At 39.7% G+C, this 23081-nt stretch overlaps 1 protein-coding gene across 5 annotated transcripts in view; it reads left to right on the top strand.

Annotated features, from left to right (window-relative positions):
• Dtna (dystrobrevin alpha) overlaps positions 1 to 23081 on the top strand; it is a 349714-nt gene that overhangs the window by 23245 nt on the left and 303388 nt on the right. Inside the window, exon 2 of one of the 5 annotated variants that reach the window (XR_003952493.1) lies at positions 19300 to 19427. The exons of the other annotated variants lie outside the window; for them this stretch is intronic. The gene's annotated coding sequence lies outside the window, so the exon portion shown is untranslated. The remainder of the gene's footprint in view (positions 1 to 19299; positions 19428 to 23081) is intronic. 5 annotated transcript variants of the gene reach the window in all.

Below are 23081 nucleotides of genomic sequence, written 5' to 3' on the forward strand. Positions count from 1 at the left end.
CCCCTAACTCCCAGGCATGCACAAGGGCTTGGCCATTAGTGATGACGCTAGCAGTCAGAAGATGTAACTACAATGTGTTGTCCTAGCAACTCATGGTTTAAGATCTCTTGAACTGGAGAGATTATTCTCTAATCCACGGTGATGTTGCTGTTTACGTGTACTTTTGAGAATCTCTGATCAGCTAAGAGTAGAAAACTTTGGGATCCAGCATATGAAATGTACCTCTTTCAAAGATGAATCCAGGGGCTAGAGAGATGGGTCCTCAGCAGGCCTGACAACCTGGGTCTGCATCGTTGGAGCCAGTAGCACCTGCCTGTCATCATGGGACTCCTGTAGGACAGTGCTCCTGGAGGCTCATAAGCTAACCAGCATAGAGTCAGTGACAAAATAAGAGACACCCAGCCCCAAAACAAGAAGGAGATAACTCATTCAAAACAGACATCTTCAACTTCCAAATGCTCACAGTGATGAAGGAGTTCACAATCACCTCATTCATTCATACATACATACATACATACCTACATACATACATACACACACACACATACACATACATACACACACACACGCATGCATACATACATACATACACACATACATACATACACACACATACATACATACACACACATACATGCATACACACACACACATACATACACACACATACATACATACATACATACACACATACATACACACATGCATACATACATACACACTCACACATACATACATACACACACATACACACATACATGTATACATACATACACAGAGAAGGAGGGGAGAGATAGAGGAGGAAAAGAAGAGGGGATGAGAAGAAAGGGGAGGGAAAAGGAGAGGAAAGGAGAGGAGAGGAGAGCAAATCCAATCTGAAACAATCCTTGTCAACATTAGAAAAGATTCCTAACAATGTTGAAATACCCAATGTTTCTATCTGGTCAGACATGGTTTGCATATTTGTAGACAAATCATGTAACTCTCTGCTACCGTGAAAGGTAATCCCAACATTAAGACATTTCACAAAGCAGCGTGGACTAACAACCAGGCCACCTGAGAGTGAAGAGGCCAGTGAATGAGCCCTACTTGTCCAACTCACTAGGGACCACAGTGACTGCTTGAGATGAACAGGAAATGTAAACTTGACACTGGTTGAAACTGCCTTGCATTTCCACAAACATGGTTTTAGGACTTATTTTGTTGTCCAGGAATAAACCCCTGTGTGTTAAAACTGCCAAGGCATGCATTGCTGTGGTTTGTTTCTTTCAATCTCCATGCCCGTGGCCTCTGAAGCTGCTGGTAGAGATTAATGCAAATCCATATGACAGACAAAGTTTAGTATATATTCAATACTGAACTCCTGTAGCACTAAGGAGTTTGAGTTTTTACATAGTGATAATACAAAAAGAAAATGCAGCAGGCCCCAGATGTAAAAGTAATATTTTATTGATAACATCATTTTTCTTAGCCATGCTTGGAATGTTACTCTAGCTTTGCCAGATGCTGAGCTGACAGTGAAATGATTTACTCAAAGTTCTCATTAGAAAATCCATCAGTCGGTTGCAAGGTAATATCCCACCTGCCTGCATAACCCATTATCAGTCTGGGAGAAGGAGGGAGCATCCATTCATCAGCATTGACATGAAGTCTGGGCCACACTTAGCAAGTGAAGAAGACACCATCCTTTTCTCCTCAGGAGCTAAGGTTCGACTTAGAAGATGTGAATGCAAAGAAATAATGAGGGCTAGAAAGGTGGCCAGAGGACAAAGTGCTCACTGCATAAGCAGGAAGACCAGAGTTCAGATACCCAGCGCCTCATAAAAGCCTGATGGATGTGTCAGCCCACCTATAAATCCAGAACTAGGAGGCAAAGATGGGGGTCCCCAGGGCAAGCTGGCCCTGGACCAATAAAATCAACAAGCTCTGAGTTTATTGAAGTGCCTAGCCCCAGTATATAACATGGGGCATTATCAAGAAAGACACCCAACATCAGTCTAGCCTCCACACGCCTGTGTGAATTCACACCTACACAAACATGCACACACAGCACACACACACACACACAAATGCAATAAACAAGAGCTTTGAGCTCATCAGAGCCTCTTTGTGTGACTATATCTGAAGTTGTGACTGACCTAATATATCTTAGCCATCTCGATAACTCTTAAAGACATCAGCACAGCAACCAGTGTTCAATAGATGCAGATTTTTCTCATGTAAAGACAGGCATGCATTTCTACAATATTTTAAAATATCTTTCAGGCTTACACATATTTAAAGCTTTTTCTCATTTTTTGTCCTTTGAGAACTTTGTGCTGTGTTTATGGGTAGTAAGATCAAGGGACTGCACTTTTGACCAACATGTCAATGGTTAGTTACATCTTAATAAGACCAGAACAACATCACAGCCAGAGAACCACAAAAACCATTGAGCTTCTCAGATTGTAATTGACGAATATGTGCTGGTGGGGTTTTGTGTGTGTATTTTTATCACATGATTATCCCTACAATTCCTCTACCTCAAAGAATGTCTCTTGCCACATGTTCACTGGACTGCCTCTCACAGCCACTACAGACCTCTCGTTCTCTATTCCTCTGCTCACAGGCTAACTGACTGCTCTAGGATTTTGCCAATTTAAAGTTTTACATAAATGTAACTAACTGCTATATTAAAAACCCTGAGATATTTTCAATTTCGCATATTTCCTTATGATGCATCTGAGTTTCCAGGTATCTATGGTTGTTTCTTTGTATTGCTGAGTAATATTACATGATATTGAAGTGACATTTTATTTAACTTGTGGAAGGAAATCTGATTCTTCTATTTCTGTCAGCCTGACTCTCTATGACCAAATAACTTACAGAAGTAACTCAAGAGAGTAGAGACTTATTTAGTACATTAGAGAGATTTCAGCTCATCACACCGAGAAACATATAGAAATAAAAGCTGAGTCCACAGCAGTAAAACCTTGGAGTTCACATGTGGTGGACCAGGAAGCAGGAAGTATAGGCTAGAAGCAGAGCCAGGCATAACCTTCCAAAGCCCACTTCCATTACCAGGTTCTACCCCAGACAGGATCCACAGCCTTCAAGGCAATATCACAGGCTGGGCACTGAGTCTATGAGGAGTATTCTGATTTCAACTACAATGTTTATGTATCTGTTACTATAAAGTTGGGAGTTTTCATTTTTCAGGACAAAATCTCAAGAGTACACAATATGGGTGTTTGATTTAAGAAACTGTGAACTATTTCCCAAAAGTTTCTCTTCTCTCTCTCTCTCTCTCTCTCTCTCTCTCTCTCTCTCTCTCTCTCTCTCTCTCACACACACACACACACACACACACACACACACACACATGGCATTAAGTCCCTATGCATCTTTTCCAATATTGGGTGCTATTACGATTTTTATTTTAGACATTCTGATACATGCATATGGCTGTGCATTAAATCTCCTTATTGTCTAATGATGTAGGTCATGCTTACAGGTGTATATTTGTATTCCATAAATTCCCTTTTGCATTTTGCCCACTTCCTAATCTTATTATCTTCCTTATTACTGAAATGTTTTGATACTTTATGTATCTATATGTAGAATTTGTTATGTGTACATAATATCTTTTGGTTTGTGAATATTCTTTTCACCTTGATAAGGACCAATTTGCAAAGATCCATCCATCTGTCTCTTAATATTCTGCTTTAGGGGATGTTAATTTTAAGAACATTTTCTAATCTCCACATCTTGAAGATTTTCTGTTATTATTATAAACGTGTTAATACTTTAGATTGAGGTTCATGATCTATTTAGAGTTCATTTTTCATATAATGTGTGAGATTTTACTTAAGGTTTAGTCTCTGGAAGGTTTAATTCTCCACCCAAAAATTATCTTCTATTTTGAAATGCAGACCATTCAGTGAACATTTACATATGAGAAGATGCTGTTTCATGAAAACAGAAAAGCTCATAGAACTCTAAAGAATCCACGGGGTAGCTCTGCAGAGATGTAGACATTTTCAAATTTATAGATAAAATTATTAATCAAGTGACTGAACAGTGGGAAATGCTGGAAGGACCCCAAAGTATACACAGGAGAACAGGTGCACAATGCCTTAACACTCACCAGAGAGACAGCAAAGATCCAAACAGAGAAATAAGTCAGCCAGTGGGCCTGAAGCAGTGTGAAAAGGAAAAGCGAACAGATACTTGCCCAGGATGATTTCAGAGAAGACTTGACTATAGACAAGCAGGGGTTGGCCCTGTCCAGGAAAGAGAATATAGGGGCAAGTTTGGGTGAGAAAACAGTAATAACACTCCATTGGTTGACAAAATCCCATGCACATGGAGGAGTAGACAGCATCGTAAGAGCTTACACATCTGAAGTGACATTTGTGTGAGAGCTTGATGATAGCGAGTTGTGGAAAACTCTAAAAATTCAGTTTATACTGTTTTAAGTCAAAAGCAGAAATCATGAAAATTGGAGGGGAAAAGCATTATTGCTCGTGCAAAGACTATCACCATTGTTTCATGTTAGCTCTGACTCTGAAATAAGACATTTCCGGCTAAGAATGTGGCATCAAAGAAAGTTTTCTATGCATCCAAGCCCCCGTTTCCTTATGCATAAAATGGATACATTTGTAAGCAAAGTTCAGATAAGATTCTAGTGGAGCCTGGAGATGACAAGTCTGGGAGGCCTGGCTGTTTGACATCTTATTTGTAATTGTTCCTTTTCCCTATAAGACACTTCGGAGATGATGGTGATGTCCAAAGAAAGGTTCCCCCCATTATATCTGTGTCATCATTTCACCTTTATGACAATATGTAAGAAAACAAACTTATGGAACTAAAAGGCCTGTTTTGGTTCACAGTTTTGAGATTCCCAGTTTCTGACTTTGTCCTGCTGCTTTGGGTCATGAAAAGGAGGCACATCCTAGTGGGGACATAGGAAAGGAAATGCTAATTGAACAGGAAGCAGAAAAGAAGAAAAAGAGATAGACTAAGATCCTACAGTCTTCATCTAGGATGCATCCCTGTAGCAAAAAGACATATTCCAAAGGCTCTACTACCCCGCAAAAGTTCCACCTATGCACCAAATGGCTAATGTGTGGACTTCTTGTGGACATTTACCCAGACCTCAGTAAAATCTCACACAGGTGGAGGATTGGGAAATGCAAAGTTGTCTTCTCATTGACCAACTTTACTGCTGGAGCAATAATATGTGAAATTGGGGCATTTTGAACATCAGTAATACAGTAGGACTCTGGATTTATGAATGAAAAAGTTGCATTAAAAAGAAATAAAGGTCAGCAAGACAGCTTAGCAGGCTAAGGTGCTTGCTGCCTATCCTGATGACTTAAGTTCAATCCCCAGGATCCATCAGGTAAAAGGAGAGGAAGAAGCCCTGCAAGTTGTTCCTTGCCCAATATATGCATGCTTGTCATGGTATGTACACACACACATACACACACACACACACACACACACACACACACATACAAATGTAATGAAAATTGTAAAAGCTGAAAAAAAGGGTAATAATTAATCTTTTATAAACCTTTCAGACCCTGATCTAAGCTATAGTTTAACTTGCTCCCTGTCATATACTGTATGAATTTCCATGATGCATAAAACTAAATAATACATATGTTTATGGGTGACTGTTGCCATATCTCCCAAAGAAACTGGTGTTCTTTGGGACATGACAGCATGTCTGTCACTCATGGCTTCCAAAGCATAATTCTGAAAATGCAACCCTCTTTTTGATAGGACTATTGTGTTCTATTTAAGACCCAAGCTTTGTGTGTCTGGATCGTAAAAAAGACAGACACGATGTTCTTTCTATCCTTCTCTTTGATAGACAGTGCTGGCAAGCATTACAAATCTTGGCTTAGAAAGCTGTGTCCTTGGATAGTGGTCCCAAGCACATAGTTACCCAGGAAACACATTAAAAGTGTCTGTTCGGTGATTTTTTTCCTAAAAGATTATGCAAGTGAACACAAAATGGATATTTTTCAGTGTGGGATTTGCAGATTCCTAGGGGAGGCTAGACCATTGAAGTGACTTCACACTGTACCACACATTTTGGACTTTTCTCTTTTTTCTTTTTTCTTTTCTTTTCTTTTCTTTTCTTCTTCTTCTTCTTCTTCTTCTTCTTCTTCTTCTTCTTCTTCTTCTTCTTCTTCTTCTTCTTCTTCTCCTTCTTCCTTCTCCTTCTCCTTCTCCTTCTCCTTCTCCGTCTCCTTCTCCTTCTCCTTCTCCTTCTCCTTCTCCTTCTCCTCCTTCTCCTTCTTCTTCTTCTTTTTTGAATGAGAACATTTTTTGGTAGATGTCTTGTACATTTGGTTCATTCTATTCGTCAATCATCACATGAGAAATATTTCAGAAGCCAAAAAAATGGTGAGTGTGGTACATGTGTGTTTGTGTATGCATGTGTGTGTATGTGTGTGCATGTGAATGTGCATGTACATTGTGTGTGCATGTGCATGCATCTGTGCATTGAGTGTGTGTGTGTGTGTGTGTGTGTGTGTGTGTGTGTGTGTGTGTGTGTGTGTGTGTGTGATAGAACAGTGGTTACTTACTGATCTATGAGACAGATGTGCTCTTAGTGCTTGGACTCCATTTTCTGGTTCATAGATATCTGAGCTGTGGGTTTGTATTTATAAGTGTGAATTTTGATGACTTCCTTTTCTTGTACTCCCTTTCGTTTATCTTGTCTTTCTTCCTCTCTCTACATCTCAGCAGCCAGGCAACCCCTAATGTCCAATGCTAAGTGTTATTCTTCTCTTTCATTTCTCCAACACCCCATATTCAGTCCGGCAGTAGATTCTGTCAAATGTGACCTCAATCAAACCATTTTGCTCAGACTCTAAGACCCATTCAGTGCAAGACACTATTGTCTCTTGTCATTTGGTTTACCTGTCACAGTCTATGGTTATCAAGAATAGACACATAAAAATGACACTAAGAGATGATGCCACTCCTCCCTGAGGCCTTTCAGTCAGCTGCTATCACATTATGCCACAAGTCTAAGCCTTTACAAACATACTGTCTGTCCTAGACAGCTTTACTTAGTCCCCTGTCTGCTCATCCAACACATAGCCCTTTATTTTTTGCTTGTCTCCTCGTCAAATTCATTTCAGCTCTTTATTAAACTGAAATTTTGCACACCTTTGCACTTTCTATTTCTCCTAAATCAGTCATTCTTCCATCAGAGCTTTCCCATGACTCGTGGTTTCACCTCACACAGACTTCTGGTCTCACATCATCTACAATGCAGCCTTTCTAACTGATACCCTAGCCCTCGACCTCCTCTTCCGGCCTCACTTCTCTTTTTTCTTTTATTGAAAGTAGGTGTCCTCATACCACATATTACTATGGTTTCTCCTCCTTCAACTCCTCCCATTTCCTCCTCACCTGTCTTCCCATCCAGATCCACCTCATTTCTGTCTCATATTAGAAAACAAACAGGATTCTAAGAATGAAATACAATGAAATGAAATCAGACATAGATAGATAGATAGATAGATAGATAGATAGATAGATAGATAGATAGATAGATAGATGGAAACAAGCACAAGAAAAGCCACAAGAAAGAGATACAGGCAGAGAGACCTACCTGTTCACACACTCAGGAATCCTATAAAAATGCTAAATTAGAAGCCATAATATATATGCAAAGGACCTGTAGTACAAAATCAGAGAAAAAAATTAAAATATTGAAATAAAATAAAAATAAAATAAAAGCCATTACATATTTCAAGGCTAGAGGGTTTGGGGGTTTGTATTGTTTTGCTTTGTTGCCATTTATTGCTGGTCATACAGCCTACTCTGTCTACTCTTAAGAATAGTTTGTTTCCCCAGTGAGACTGCTTTGGAGGAAACAAAATTTTCAATTGCTGGAGGTTATCAACTGGAAATAGCTTCTGGCTCAAGGATGGGGCATGTGCCCACTTCTCCTTTCAGCCCTAGTACCCATCTGATGCAGACCCACGCAGGCACTGTGTGTGCTGCCTCAGTCTTTAGGAGTTCAAATATGCACTGATTCTTTTAACAGGGGCTTGTGTCCTTGATGTTCTCATTCCCCTCTGTTCTTATACCCTTTCTTCCTCCTTTCTATAGTGTTCCCAGATCCCTGAGGGGAGAGATTTGATTGAGTGATCCTGTTTAGGTTTAAATATTCCAGGGCCTCTCACTCTCTACATTTTGTCTGGCTGTGGGTCACTGTCATTTTCCCACCCGCTGCAGGAGGAAGCTTCTCTGATGATGGCTGAGCAACGTATTGATCTAGAAGTGTAGCAGAATGCTATTAGGAGCCATTTTATTGCTAGATTCTTGTAGTAGCACAATAATAATGTCTTACTCTGGGTCCCTGGACTAATTAGTCCTAGGTTCTTGGACATCTGAGCAGTATGTGATATGGGTTCCATTTATCTGGAGTGAATTTTAAGTAAAATTAGATATTGATTGGTTACTTCCACAAGCTTTGTGTCACTACTGTAATAGCATATCTTCCAGGCAGGACACCATTATAGATCAGAGAGTTTGAATCTATGTTATTTACATTTCTCCTTTAGCAGTTTGCAGAGTACCTTCTTGTACCAAGATGCTAGCACATATGGGTGAAGATTCTGTGTAGGTACCACCTCAAGTTCTCCATGTTTGATGAGTTGTGCAAATGTTGTATTCAGTATTAGAGCCATACTATCAGTTTATGCAGGGCAACCTATGGTCTTAGCAACATCTTGTTTCTTGGGGGTTCCCATGGGACCCTTTGGTCAACAAATCCATTAAATATAAACCATTCCTGGTACTTGGAAGCTTAATTTGATGACAATAATGTCCAGTCGGGACTCATTCTCTCCAATTATTTACTGATTGCATTTAAATTACTTTGGTATATGTATACATTTTAGGAAGCTTCCACTGTATTAGATTTTCATACTGTCCCTAAAAGATTCTATTTTTGCTGTCTCTTTCCATATCCCCTCTCTTGCCTAATTTTTCTCCTCCTCCCCACTTTATCTTAGCACTCCAGTACCCCTTATCCAGCCACAAGTGTCTCTTCTATTTTCCTCTCCTAGGAAAATTTATCTGTGCATCCTTGTTCCCTGCTCTGTGGTTCTACAGATTGTAGCATAGGTATCATTGAATTAACAGATAATATTCACATATAAGCAAATACAAACCATATTTGTTTTTCTGGGTCTAGGTTACCTCACTCAGGATTATTTTTCCAAGTTCCATCCATATACCTACAAATGTCATGATTCTTTTTAATGGCTGAGTAGTTTCCTATTGTATAAATGTACCACGTTTTCCTTATCCATTTTTTTCTGTTATGGGATGTCTAGGTTGGCATAAATCTTGATAGATTTATTGGCTCTTATGAATAGAGCAATAATGAATAAAGTTAAGCAAGTGTCTCTGTGGTAAAATGGAGCATCCTTTGGGTATATGACCAAGAGTGGTGTAGCTGGATCTTGAGGTAAATCGATGGCCATCTTCCTGAGGAACCACCACACTGATTTCTATAACGGCTCTACAATTTGCACTCCCCCCAGCAATGACTGTTTCCGTTATTCCATATCCTCACCATCATAAGTTTTACTGATGATTTGTTTTGCTGATCTTAGCCATTCTGATGGGCATAAGATGAGATCTCAAAGTAGTGCTGATTTGTATTTCCTGGTGGCTAAGGATGCTGAACATTGAGTTAAGTGATTCTTAGCCATTAGTGTCCTCTTTGAGGATTCTGTGGTTAGATCTGTACTCCACTTATAAGTTGGATTAGTTGCTTTCTTTGTATTTAGTTTTTTGAGTTCTTTAGATATTCACCCACTATTGGATGTGTAATTGGTAAGAAACTTTCCCCATTATTTCTGCTACCTTTTGAGAGAATGATAGTGGTATTTGCCATGTAGAAACTTCTCAGTTTTATGAGGTTCCATTTATAAATTGTTGCTTAGTGCTTAATGATGTTCTGTTCAGAAAGACTTTTCCAGTGTCACTGAGTGCAAGGCTGTTCTCCATTTTCTCTTTTGTCATGTTCAGTGTATCTGGTTTTATGTTGAGGTCTTTGGTCCATTTGGAGTTGAATCTTGTGCAGGGTGTTAAGTATGGATCTATTTGCATTCATCTGCATGCAGACATCTAGATTGGTCAACACCACTTGTTGAAGATGCTTTTTTCCAGTGTGTATTTTGGCTTCTTTATCAAAAGTCAGGTGTCCATAAAGTGTGTTTATATCTGGGTCCTCGATTTAATTCCATTGATCATTGTTTCTGCTCTTGTGCCAATACTATGTTGTTTTTATTACTATAGCTCTGTAGTACTACTTGATACCTCCAGCGGTTATTTCATTATTCAGAATTATTTTAGATTCCTGTTTGTTTTGTTTTGTTTTGTTTTGTTTTTTATTTCCATATAAAGCTAAAAACTGTCCTTTCAAGAACTGAAGAATTTTGTGGGAGTTTTAATGGATATTACATTGAGTCTCTAGATAGGTTTTAGTAGGATGGCCATTTTGACTATATTAATCCTACCCATTCATTAGCCTGGGAGATCTTTCCATCTTCTGAAATCTTCAATATCTTGAAGTTTTTATCATGCAAATCTTCTATTTGTTTGGCTAAAATTAACCAATGATATTTTACTTTATTTGAGGCTATTGTGAAAGGTTTGTTTCCCTGATTTCTTTCTCAGTCAATTTGTCATTTGTATATAGGAAGGCTACTAATTTTTATGGGTTAATTTTTACTCAGCTATTTTGCTGAGTGTTTAATCAGCTGTAGGAGTTTTCTGGTAGAATTCTTAGTATTACTTATGGATACTAAAATATCATCTGCAAAAAGGAAAAGGACACTTTGATGTTTTCTTTTCCAGTTTGTGTACTCTTACTCTCTTTTGGTTGTTTTATTGCTCTAGCTAAGACTTCAAGTATTATGTTGAATAGGTATGGAGACTCTTGTCTTGTTCCTGATTTTAGTAGAACTGCTTTGAGTTTCTCTCCATTTAAGTAGACTTAGCTATGGACTTGCTATACTCTGCCTTTACTATGTTGAGATATGCCCCTTGTAAATCTATCTCTCTGGACATTTATCATGTATGAGTGTTAGATTCTGTTAAAGAACTTCTCTACATCTAATGAGTTGATCATCTGGTTTTTGTCTTTCGGTTTGTTTATACGGTGAATCCCATTTATCAGTTTACATTTGTTGAACCATTGATGCATCTCTCATCAAGTGATAGAGCCTATTTGATTGTGGTAGATGATCTTTTGGATTTTTTTTTTTGGATTAGGTTTGCAAATATTTTAATGAGACTTTTGGCTTTCATGTTCATAAGGTAAATTGGTCTGTAAGTCTCTCAACTCAATATTCTTTCTTTGTTCTGTATATTTACTTTTTTTGATTATTATGTCCTTTGGGGAATTTTATTTCTGGTCCAATTTATTTGGTGTTATTTATGCTTCTTCTACTTTAATAGTCACCTTCTTTAGGTTAGGTAAATTCTCTTCTATGATTATGTTGAAAATGTGTTTTGTGTCTTTGACCTGGGTTTATTCTGCTTCTTCTGTTCCTGTTATTCTTACACTTGGTCTTGTCATAGTGTCTCATATTTCCTGGATATTTAATACCAGGATAATTTTAGATTTAACATTTTGTTTGTTCAAGGTATCCATTTCTCCTATCATTTCTTCAATAGCTGAGAGTCTTTTTTGCAATTCTTTATTCTATTGCCTCTGTGTTCCTGTTCATGTCTCTAAATTTCTCATTCCCAGATGTCCTCAGTTTGTGTTTTCTTCATTGATTCTATTTCCACTTTCGGGTCTTGAACTCTTTTATTCATTTCCTACCACTGTTTGTTTGTGTGTTCATAAATTTCTATAAGGGATTTCCTCATTTCCTCTTTAAGCACCTCTATCACTTTCATAAAGACTATTTTAAGGTCTTTGTCTTGTGCTTCAGCTATGTTGCAATTCTCAGACCTACTGTGGTAGGGTTGGTGGGCTGTGGTGGAAGCATACTGTCCTGACTTTTAATAATTGTGTTTTTATGCTAGCATCTTGTTTAGGATGATGGCAATTTTATGTGCTAACATATGGTCTTGTCTTTGTTGGGAGTTTTGTTCCTTGGTTTCTGTTACCCTCTCTGGTTCTTAGGTGGTGGCATGGGGGTTCCTTGGAAGAAAATTTTTCTGAGATCCTGCTAGGCCACTGAGGTTTTCAAGTAAATGTGATTCTAGTTATTATAAACTGATTCTTGGAAATGGGAATAGTCTGGGGTGGTGGTGCTTTGAGATTCCATAGGAGGGAGGAAAAGGTGTTCCACAGGATCTGCTTAATCTCTTGGAAATGGATATAAGAGGCCCCAACAGCTGGAGATGAGATTGGGGGCTTGGTTTTGGAGGACGGATAGGAGAGGTGAAGATCTGCAGTTAGCCTACCTGTATCCTTGGCAGGAGTCCTCATTTTTTTCATAATATTTATTATAGCCTGGTTTGTGACATGCATTCATTCAATTTCTTGTCCCTTTCCCTCAGCTAGGCAAGCAGCAAGAAAGGACAGTTTTATGTGTGTCTTGTTATCTTTTGCATTCTTGTCCTTTGAGTAGTGAGTGCACATCATACCTATGTAAGGATGAATATTTTAGCAGAGGTCATCTGGACTTCCCAGCAGTTATGCTTTCAGTTTGTGGGCCCCAGACTTCTGTGATATCTCTGCATGGCTTGCTCTCTCATTCATTTTATTTAGGATCTTGCTTGCTGTTTGCCATGATGCTTCATGTTTATAAAGGGCAGGGCTGTTTCTACAACAGCAAGTTCTTGATGTCCCTCATTATAATCCCACTATCCTATAGTTCCTCAGTGTCAAATTCCATTTTTTTTTATTTGATTCTTTCGGAATTAGATTAAATCTTTAGATATATAGTCTAATTTCTAGAACTGTCACTCAAGACAAGCATTGGCTTGAGGTCAGGGACCAATATGGAAGAGTTAGAGGAAGGACTGAAGGAGCTGAATGGGATGGAAACCCCATTGGAAGAACAACAGTGTCAACTAACCTGGCCCCCTCAGAGCTCCCAAAGACTAAGCCAAAAACCAAGGAGCATACATGGGCTGGTTCGTGGCCAGGGTACATGTGTAGCAGAGGCCTGCCTTGTGTGGCCTCAGTGGGAGAGGATGAACTTAATCCTGTCAAAACTTGATACTCCATGAAAGAGGGATGCTGGTGGAAGTGAGGTAGGGGTGGGTGGGCAGGTGGGGGAGCACCCTTTCAGAAGTCGGGGCTTGGGGTGAGGAACTATGGGAGGGGGGCTAGGAAGGGGAACAACTTTTGGAATGTAAATAAATAAAATAATTTAATAAAGACAAAAAGTGAAAATAAATAAATAAATCAAAAGACTGAAAACTATTTTAAAATACTCAAAAAGATAGAAAAAAAAAGCCCTACTAAATCAAACAAAGATGAAGAAAACAAAGTGACAAAAAGCATTGCTGATGACATTAAATGTGTTTACACTATAGCCCGGTGGTAGAGTCCATATGAAAGATGCACTAACGCTCAATTCAGAAGTATTATTTATATTAAGTCAATAGATATGAAAATACCAATTGAAAGGAAGACATTGTCCTCATTCTTGTATATGTATATACCTAAGCACAATCAGCTAATATTTATATATAAGAATATATACTTCTAATCTCAAAAGGTGGACGTTAGAAAGGAGGCATGCTTATATAGGTCTTCAATGTCCTCATAGGCAGGGAACCACTCCAGGCATTCTTATGTCTGTCCCTTTGATAGAAGAGCATGCACCTTCATGCAGAGCAGTGAGGTTAGTATGTATTCCACTATCACCTACTTGGCGGTGCTAGCACAGTCTGCCCCCGTTTGACCCACTCCTGGAGTGCTGATCTTACGACGCATGCGCACCAACCTGTGTGGTCCCGTGTAAACAGACCTATATGCCGGTTGGCTGTATAGAAATCTAGCTCTCTGCACACTGTATGTACTCACCACCCCTTGGAAGGCTGGCAGCTCTGTAGCAGGGAAATAGGCCAGGTTGCCCATGGGCATCGTGCCGACAAAGCAGATGGGCCCAGTGGGGGCAGGCAACCGAACACGTATGTCCTTTCTGGACTTGTGCGTATTTAGCTTTGTGTCTTTGATTTATAGAAGACAAATTCTTGAGCAGAAAGTCTGCATTCGTGAAATAAGAGTCAGAAATAGTTAGCTCTCAGCCTTAATTAAAACATTCACGTTAAGGATCCGGGAGAACTCATCTCACTTAGAACTCTTACAGAGTAACTGGGTACAGACTTCTATGGTAAATCATTCCTTACTAAGTGGGGTGAGGCTGTGCCTTTCTACCTTAGAATCTCACAAACTCATCAGGAGGCCTAATCTTGGGATTTTTTGTTTGTTTGTTTGTTTTTGCCTTTCTTTCTTTTTTATTAGATATTTTCTTCATTTACATTACAAATGATATCCCAAAAGTCTGTTATACCCTCCCCCTGCCCTGCTCCCCAACCCACCCACTCCCACTTCCTGATCTGCCATTCCCCTGTACTGGGGCATATGATCTTCGGAAGACCAAGGGCCTCTCCTCCCATTGATGACTGACTAGGCCATCCTCTGCTACATATGCAACTAGAGACACCTAATCTTGTTTTATAAAGACCAACTTTGTTGGAGAATCATGGATAGCAATGAATGATCCTTATAAAGTATCATTATTTGAAAATATTATTAAAATACATTTCCGAAACCTTTTAATTTGCTCATTTTTATAAACAAAGAACTAAATCTCTCATTTCATTTTCCTGGAGGTGACACTGTGGAGATAAGACACATGCTGTTGAATAGGCAAATATATTTATACATTTTTTATAATTTTTCAATAATATCTGTGTCATGTCCCATTTGTGTAAGGTAAAAACTTGAAAGGCAGAACAAGTAATTTAAAGATATGTAAATTACCTTAATGAGCCAACATTTTATCATTCTAAAGTAAAAAATCTCTACTAATAATCTATACTGACACTACACGAAATTTATGGATATTGCTAAGTTATTTATATGCACTCATGTGTATTTGTGGTTAGTGTTCATATGTGTGTGCACATGTGATACGTGTATTCATATGTTCATGTGTGCGTATGTGTGAATGTTTGCAAGTATGGAGGCATACAGAGGCCAGGGGTTGACATTTGACACCTTCCTTCACAAATCTCCTCCTTGTTTTCAGATAGTCTCTCTTGCTTAATTTGTAAGCCACTAATTCAGTGAGACTGGCTGGATAGCAAGTCTCAGAGACTCTCCTAGCTCAGCTCCCAATTCTGGAGTTCAGGAACATGGTTTTCTTGTATGTCTACCATATATATATATACATATATATATATATACATGCTCAGGTTCTCCATATAACTCCTGAGTAGTTAAGGCAAGCCTGGGAAGCTAATGTTACAGATGGAGAAGCAAGGGATCATGCAGATGAAGTGATTCAGCTTTAAGAACACCTACCATTTATCATATTAACTTTCTTTTTAAAAACATGTTTATTTAGCTGGGCAGTGGTGGTGCACGCCTTTAATCCCAGCACTTGGAAGGCAGAGGTAGGCAGATTTCTGAGTTCGAGGCCAGCCTGGTCTACAAAGTAAGTTCCAGGACAGCCAGGGCTATACAGAGAAACCCTGTCTCAAAAAACCATAAAAACAAAACAAAACAAAACAAAAACAAAAACAAAAACAAAAAAACGGAAAAAAAAACATGTTTATTTATTTGTGTGTGTATCTTCATGAATTTATGGTGCCTGAAAGGGCCAGAAGAAAGTAATAGATTCTCAAGAACAGGAGTTAATGATAACTTATGAGCTACCATATAGGTGCTAGGGACTAAACCAAAGTCCACTGGAAGAGTAGTATCTATTTCTAATGGCTAAGCATCTCTACATCCCATAAGCTCTTATTTTGACACATTAGAAACAACACATGCAAATTGTTGTTTAGATTTACAATGAAAACACACAGACTGCTACTTTTGGACATAAGGTTGCTAATGCAACATTCAAGTCTTAAGAACCTATCAAAAATCTTTTGAAAGTGGCCTTGAGTGTATTTCAGATAAATGCTGTCTTTCAAATAAGATGTAACCGTTGCTTTATTGGAATTGATGCCCGATACTGAGTTTGGGCAGAGCAAATGCTCCCTGGCAGCTGGTGCTGTAGCCTGCAAAGTTACTGTGTCTTTCTGTTGTCAGGGGCTTGCAAAAAAAAAATCGGTTGAAAAATTTGCAGAGATACATAAAGGATTTCTTTTAAAGCTGTATACATTTCACAGAATCCAAAAGAAAAATATTCTAGGAAGCAGTGATGTATGATAGAGAAATAACCTTGGTCAGTTGTGCAGAGAGCTTGGCACTCAAAGACAAATGAGCTTGGGACACAATGGAGCTTTACATACAAGATGAGCTACTATGTGGATCAGATGAAAACTCAGTCTCTGAAACCCACAATTTGCTTCCAGCTCCTCGAAATGTGGAAAAACATTCTGAGAACCCGGAGTGGGCATATCTCAGCTGACATTCCTTCCTCCACTGCTCGGCCTGCTCGACAGTTTCTGTGTTTCCCAAGTTTGTCTCCACCTTTCACTGCCCCCACCCCAGACTCCCCACCTCCTTCTGAAGCTCAGTTCATGAGCTCCTTCCTGGTAGGATGCTAAATGCTGCTTTGGGAAATGTTTAACTCCTTTGCAAAGTTTGAAAACCCATTGTGACATCAAAGACTCTTCACTGTCCTGCCGATCTATGGTGAAAGTGTCATATTTAGCAACAAGAGTCTTTTGAATAGACAGTTCCACTATTGCAATAAAGCCACTCCTCCAGCACAGAGTGGGGGAATTACAAATGAGTAAATCCTTAACCAATTTACCAAGCTACGAGCAACCAGTAGGTTTTACAAGAGTCCAAAGAGAGTGAAGATTATAATACTGCCCATGGAACCCAGTGTGGGCATGCTGGAGGCAAAAAAAAAAAAAAAAAAAGAGGGGGTTGGTGATGGGTTGGCTAACCAAGACATCCTACAGGAATTTGAAATTAACTGTGGTGATTAGTGTTTTCTAATGTCAGCTTTTTACAAGCTAGAATCACATGTGAAGAGGGTCTCAATGAGGAATTTTCTAGATCATGTTAGGTTGACCTGTGGGCATGTCTGTGGTGGGTTGTCTTGATTGCATACATTTATGTAGTAAGACCCAGCCCACTAGGAGTGGCACCATACCACCTGATTTGGATCATGGGTTACAGAGAAGAGAGGATGAGAAGGCGTGTATGAATTGATTTTCTCTCTGCTCTTGACCAGCTGTTGCTGGTTCCTGTCTTGACTCCCCTGCAATGATAAACTGTAACCAAGAATTGTGAGCTAAATAAGACACTTTTCAATTATAGTTGCTTCTATGCAGAATATTTTCTCACAGCAACAGAAACGAGACTAGCATTAGCATGAGTTCATCTTGCCCACCAGTAGGCTACTATCATTTCTGCACCCTAAGCTGAGGCTGAGTTTCATGTTCTCTGGTGCCTGCCCACTTGCTCTCTGATGTTGTGACCTTGGAGTCACATGGTAAGGACAGACATAGCCTTATCTTCAAAGTCAGAACTCCTTTGAAGTTCCCCAACTTTTCACTGAATGTTCACTAATGGACAGGAGTGGATGGTGATAGGTGACAAAGAGTATGGCTGTATTCTGTTCAGTAGGAGATAAATAAATTTCATTATTTACTTGGGCATCTGCTGTTTGACTCCTGAAAGATAACCATAGCTTCATTACACACCTTGTTTTATATTTATAAAGTAGAACACAAGAAAAATAGCTGTGACTTGTCTTCTTAACTCTGCTGCCTATACTGAGCTGCAGGCTCATTGGCTCAAAATGGGAATCTTTGAAATTTGAATAATAATGACACCAATACCAGGTGCGTGAGAATCAGACATACATTGAATGGAAAAATAATGACTGGCATGTATTTCCATAAGCATTAGCTATCTTAATGCAACTGTTAACAGGAAACTGTTTAATATCCATGTTGACATTAAAAGTATTAATTCTACTAAAAATGTGTAAAATTATAGCTTCATAAAATTATACTTTATAGGGTGGAGTCAATCTAACAAAAATCATATCTAACTACTTCCGGGATAAGACTAACCTTGCTACTTAGTCACGACTGACACAACTTTTATTTCTTGTCCATGTTTGATATTTGAGTTACTGTTTACATTGCGTATTTTCTCACTGAGTGACTAAGCACTGGCTGGAAAGATGGCCCAGTTGGTAAAGTGCAAGCATAAGGATCAGAGTTTGAATTCTCAGCACACAAGTGAAGTCCTGGTGGACATGGAGAACCACTTTTAACTTTAAGCACTGTAGGTAATGAGAAGGGATGCCCAGAACAAGCTAGATCCATCATCACTGGGTTCAACTGAAAGATCATAGCTGGAAAAACAAAGTTGGGAATGATTGAGAAAGACTCCTAATGTCAGCCTACATACAGACCTCCTCATGCACATTCATGTGGCCACACACACACACATATGTATGTACACACACGTATGCACACACACACTTGCACACACAGATACTTGTTAAAAAGGAAAAAGAGGAATAAGTTGTTTTTACAGAGGCTGCTTTTTTCCCTTGGTTTACTTTTGTGGTTAAGGTTGGAATCTCTCATTTCACAACTGTTCTTGGTTTTCATCTGTGAGGGGCACAGGAAAGAAGGCCAATGCTGAGCTGATCTCCTGGCTCCACTAACAAGGAGCAGACTCTGAAGTCTCAGGCAGATAATCAAACTAGTTCATGCTGTTTTCCTCAGCCTTGCTGTGCTGTGCATGTCCTTGTCATTTGTAGGTCCCTCTTTTATCATATCTGTCCTTCCTGAAACTCCCTAAAGGTTTTCCTCAAAAGTTTAAAGCCATGAATGTATGAAAGCGCACACGTGTTTGAATGGTGGAGATCGTGCCTCAGGTGTCCACCAAAGGCCTGACTGATGAATGAGTGTGGCCATGTGGCAATTCAGACAGGCTCAAAAGATCACCCAGTCAGACTTTCTCTTCTCAAGTCAATCCTCCCCAAACTGAAGAGATTTGTCATCCTTTAGACTCAGACAAAAGGATATTTTCAGTGGTTCACCAGAAGCTGGGACAAATTGACAAAGAGTGACATTTTAATGCTAGACTTTCTAGATAAAGACAGAAACCTCAGCAAAACAAGACAGTGTTTCTTTTTGGTTTTCTTCAAGGCCCAGAGCGTCCCACATAAAGAGGCATTTAAGAGGCAGAAGGAATCTGTTATTGCTAGGTCCAAAATACGGCAAGACACGGGTGAAGATACATTGCTGCTAGCTTGAAACTCCCAGACCCCTGGCTGGTATGTACGATCTACTGTTTCTTACGGTTACTGCTATTGTAGAGAACAAAAGCAAATGTCTTGAAAGGCAATTCTACAGTCAAATGCAAGTCAAGACCAAGGGCAGAGAAAAATCATCTGCAAGACTGTGTCTGAAACACCCAGTTTCTGCCATCATATGCTTACTTAGGTGGCAGTGACTTGAGGAATTACAGTCCGCAGTAGAGCAATGTTCTGGTCTCTGCTTTAGCCTGTATCAAGCTCAACAAAAGTCCTCTGTCTCTGAGACTCTGTGACTTCTTCCTAAAGGTTCGCTGACATAGATATTTGTATATTGAAAGGGATTTGTTTTCACCAACTTTTAAAAGACAATTGCAACGGGAGTGACATTTTTCTCTTTAAGTATACAAGAATATTTATGTATCTGCTGTGGTTGATTTATGATTTAGTTTAATTTTCTTTTTTCCTATGGGATGAAGTGAGAGTTCAGGCTTCTGTCTCCAAAGCTCATCTACTTCCCATACAGAGTCGCTGTAAGTATGTGGGTGGGAACCTGAATTTGATCTATAGCAATGACACATTGTGTTCAGCCTTCAAATTAGGTAAGTGACTGAGGTCAGAGACAGTCTGCCACATCTGTTAGAATCCACAACTACTTAAACTGAATAAGATTCCTCTCTTGAGAATTCTTTGTATAGCTCTGTACCTCATATTTTTAAATTGGGTTATTTATGTTGCTGACGTCTAATTTCTTGAGTTCTTTATAAATTTTGGATATTAGCCCTATTTCAGATGTAGGGTTTGTGAAGATCCATTCCCAATCTGTAGGCTGTCGTGGACATATGTTCTTCTAGCTGGGCAGCCTTGCCTGGCCTAGCCCCTCAGAGACTTGATGTGCCAGGGAGGGGGATACCCAGGGTCCTCCCACCTTCTCAAAGAGAAGAGGAGGGGAGGAGGAGGAAGAGGAGGAGGAGGGAGAGGGGGAGGAGGAGGAGAATAATTGTGGGAGGGGTTGACCAGAAGGTGGCAGTGAGCAAGATGTAAAGTAAAGCAAAATAAATAAATAAATAAATAAGAAGGAAGGAAAAAAAGAAAGAGGAAGGAAGGAAGGAAGGAAGGAAGGAAGGAAGGAAGGAAGGAAGGGAGGGAGGGAGGGAGGGAGGGAGGGAGGGAGGGAGGGAGGGAGGAAGGAAGGAAGGAAGGAAGGAAGGAAGGAAGGAAGGAAGGAAGGAAGGAAGGAAGGAATTGCCATGTAGTTTCCAGTCCCATCATCATAGTCTTTGGTTCTTTGTGTCGCAGGAACTGGCCACCACACAAAACATGGCAATATAAGGAAATCAGAACTCATGGCTATGATGTCCTAACAACTTTACTTGCGGTGGTACAAACATATTAAACCTTGTATCTGACTTGATTGATATTAACTGTATTGAATTGAATATAGCTTAGGCTTAGAACATGGCTCAGTGGATGAAAATCTTACTGTACAATTGGGAAGTCATGAGTACAGATCTCTAGCCCTACTGCTAGCTGGAGTAGCATATGTCTGCAGTTCCAGGGCCCTATTGCAGGTGGGAGTCAGACATAAAAAAAATCCCTGGCAGCTTTTGGGAGTTGACCCACAATGTGCAAGTATGAACAAGAGGTCCTGTTTTAGATGAAATAGAAGGAGAAGTCCAGTATCCAAGGTTATCTTCTAACATACTTGCTTTATACTCCCTAGAGCAAAATTGCAGTGTGTAAGTGCCTTTGTCTCTAAAATGAGCTTTTGACCTTGCATTGTTAGAAAATAGAAATTATGATTTGAACGGGAATGTCTGGCTGAACAATTGTCCACTTTTGCTGGCTAATATCTGTGATATCATGAATGTGGCCCTATCTAATTCCTAATCCCAATTTGGCTGTTTATCCAGCCATTAGCCATGGCTTGTAAATGCTGCCAGTTGTTTTTATGGTTGTACTTCTGAGGATAGATGGTGACGTGGCACAGGTGCAGTCCCCAGGACATAAGGGCCTCCCTATCAGCCCTGCTTTTCATTCTGCTTTAATGAACAGCAGAATTAGTGGAGTGGCAGCAGCCATCATGATACCAGGGGAAAAGACCTAAAGGATCTGAATGGCATGGATTCTAACATGCTACACCAAGCAAGCATATGCTGGCAGCTGCCTACCTATCTGTAGAATTCTTGCTTTACAGGGTTTAGAATTCCACATGGTGTAGTGACAGTTATGCCTTATGTTGCTGCTGTGTAACTTCTTTAAGGTCAGAAGAGCTGAATCACTCATTCAGTAAATGGCATTGCAGAATGTGATTTAATTGGCAATTCTACCAAGGCAGGAAGAATGCAAATGATAGAAAAGTGACTGAGAGACAACAGAAAACAGAACCATGTCTAAAGACTTTATATCCATTGATTAGAAAAATTAGAAAAGTGGGCTTGGGTGCTCCAGAATCCAGTACAAAGGGACAAATTCTATTGTACAATCTATTGTGTCCACTGCACACCATTTACATGGGAAAGGGAAGTCACTGTAGGTTAGGAGATGATATAAGAATTTCCCCCACAGTGATCATGTGCTTACTGCAGGCTGTTGTGAAAAAAAAAAATCAAAACTCTCCACTCTTTTCTTTTCTTTTTTTATATTAGGTATTTATTTCATTTACATTTCCAGTGCTATACCAAAAGTCCCCCATATGCTCCCCAACCCACTCCCCCACCCACCCACTCCCACTTCTTAGCCCTGGCATTCCCCTGTACTGAGGCATATAAAGTTTGCACGACCAATGGGCCTCTCTTTCCACTGATGGCTGACTAGGCCATCTTCTGATACATATGCAGCTAGAGACACTAGCTCCGGGGGGTACTGGTTAGTTCATACTGTTGTTCCACCTATAGAATTGCAGATCCCCCCAGCTCCTTAGGTACTTTCTCTAACTCCTCCATTGGGAGCCCTGTGATCCATCCAATAGCTGACTGTGAGCATCCACTTCTGTGTTTGCTAGGCCCCGGCATAGTCTCACAAGAGACAGCTATATATGGGTCCTTTCAGCAAAATCTTGCTAGTGTAAGCAATGGTGTCAGCCTTTGGAAGCTGATTATGGGATGGATCCCCCAGATATGGCAGTCTCTAGACTGTCCGTCCTTTAGTCTCAGCTCCAAACGTTGTCTCTGTAACTCCTTCCATGGGTGTTTTGTTCCCAATTCTAAGAAGGGGCAAAGTATCCACACTTTGGTCTTCATTCTTCTTGAGTTTCATGTGTTTCGCAAATTGTATATGTACTCACTGATAAGTGGATATTAGCCCAGAAACTTAGAATACCCAAGATATAAGATACAATTTGCGATCCACTCTTTTCATAATTATATCTTTTACATGTCTCTTCTTGGCCTTGGTGTTTATAGCATCAAATTTCACACAAATAAAAACTTCATAAATCACCAATAAAATGCAGTAATTTTTGATCCTTTCCAACCCTAACCACAGTCAGGGGAATTTAGACAAGTGAGACGGGAGAGCACATCAGAAAGCCTTTCAGCTTCTCAGCCAGAGCTTCAGTGGTTATTAAGAAGCATGGTCAGAGCAGGCTTGTTGATCTGTCCTTGTAATCTCAGTACTGAGGAAGCAGAGTCAAGACAAGCAATACTTTAAGGTCATCCTCAGCTACAGGGTGAG

This window comes from Mus musculus, chromosome 18, assembly GCF_000001635.26.
Source record: "Mus musculus strain C57BL/6J chromosome 18, GRCm38.p6 C57BL/6J".
NCBI classification, from domain to species: Eukaryota; Metazoa; Chordata; class Mammalia; order Rodentia; family Muridae; genus Mus; species Mus musculus.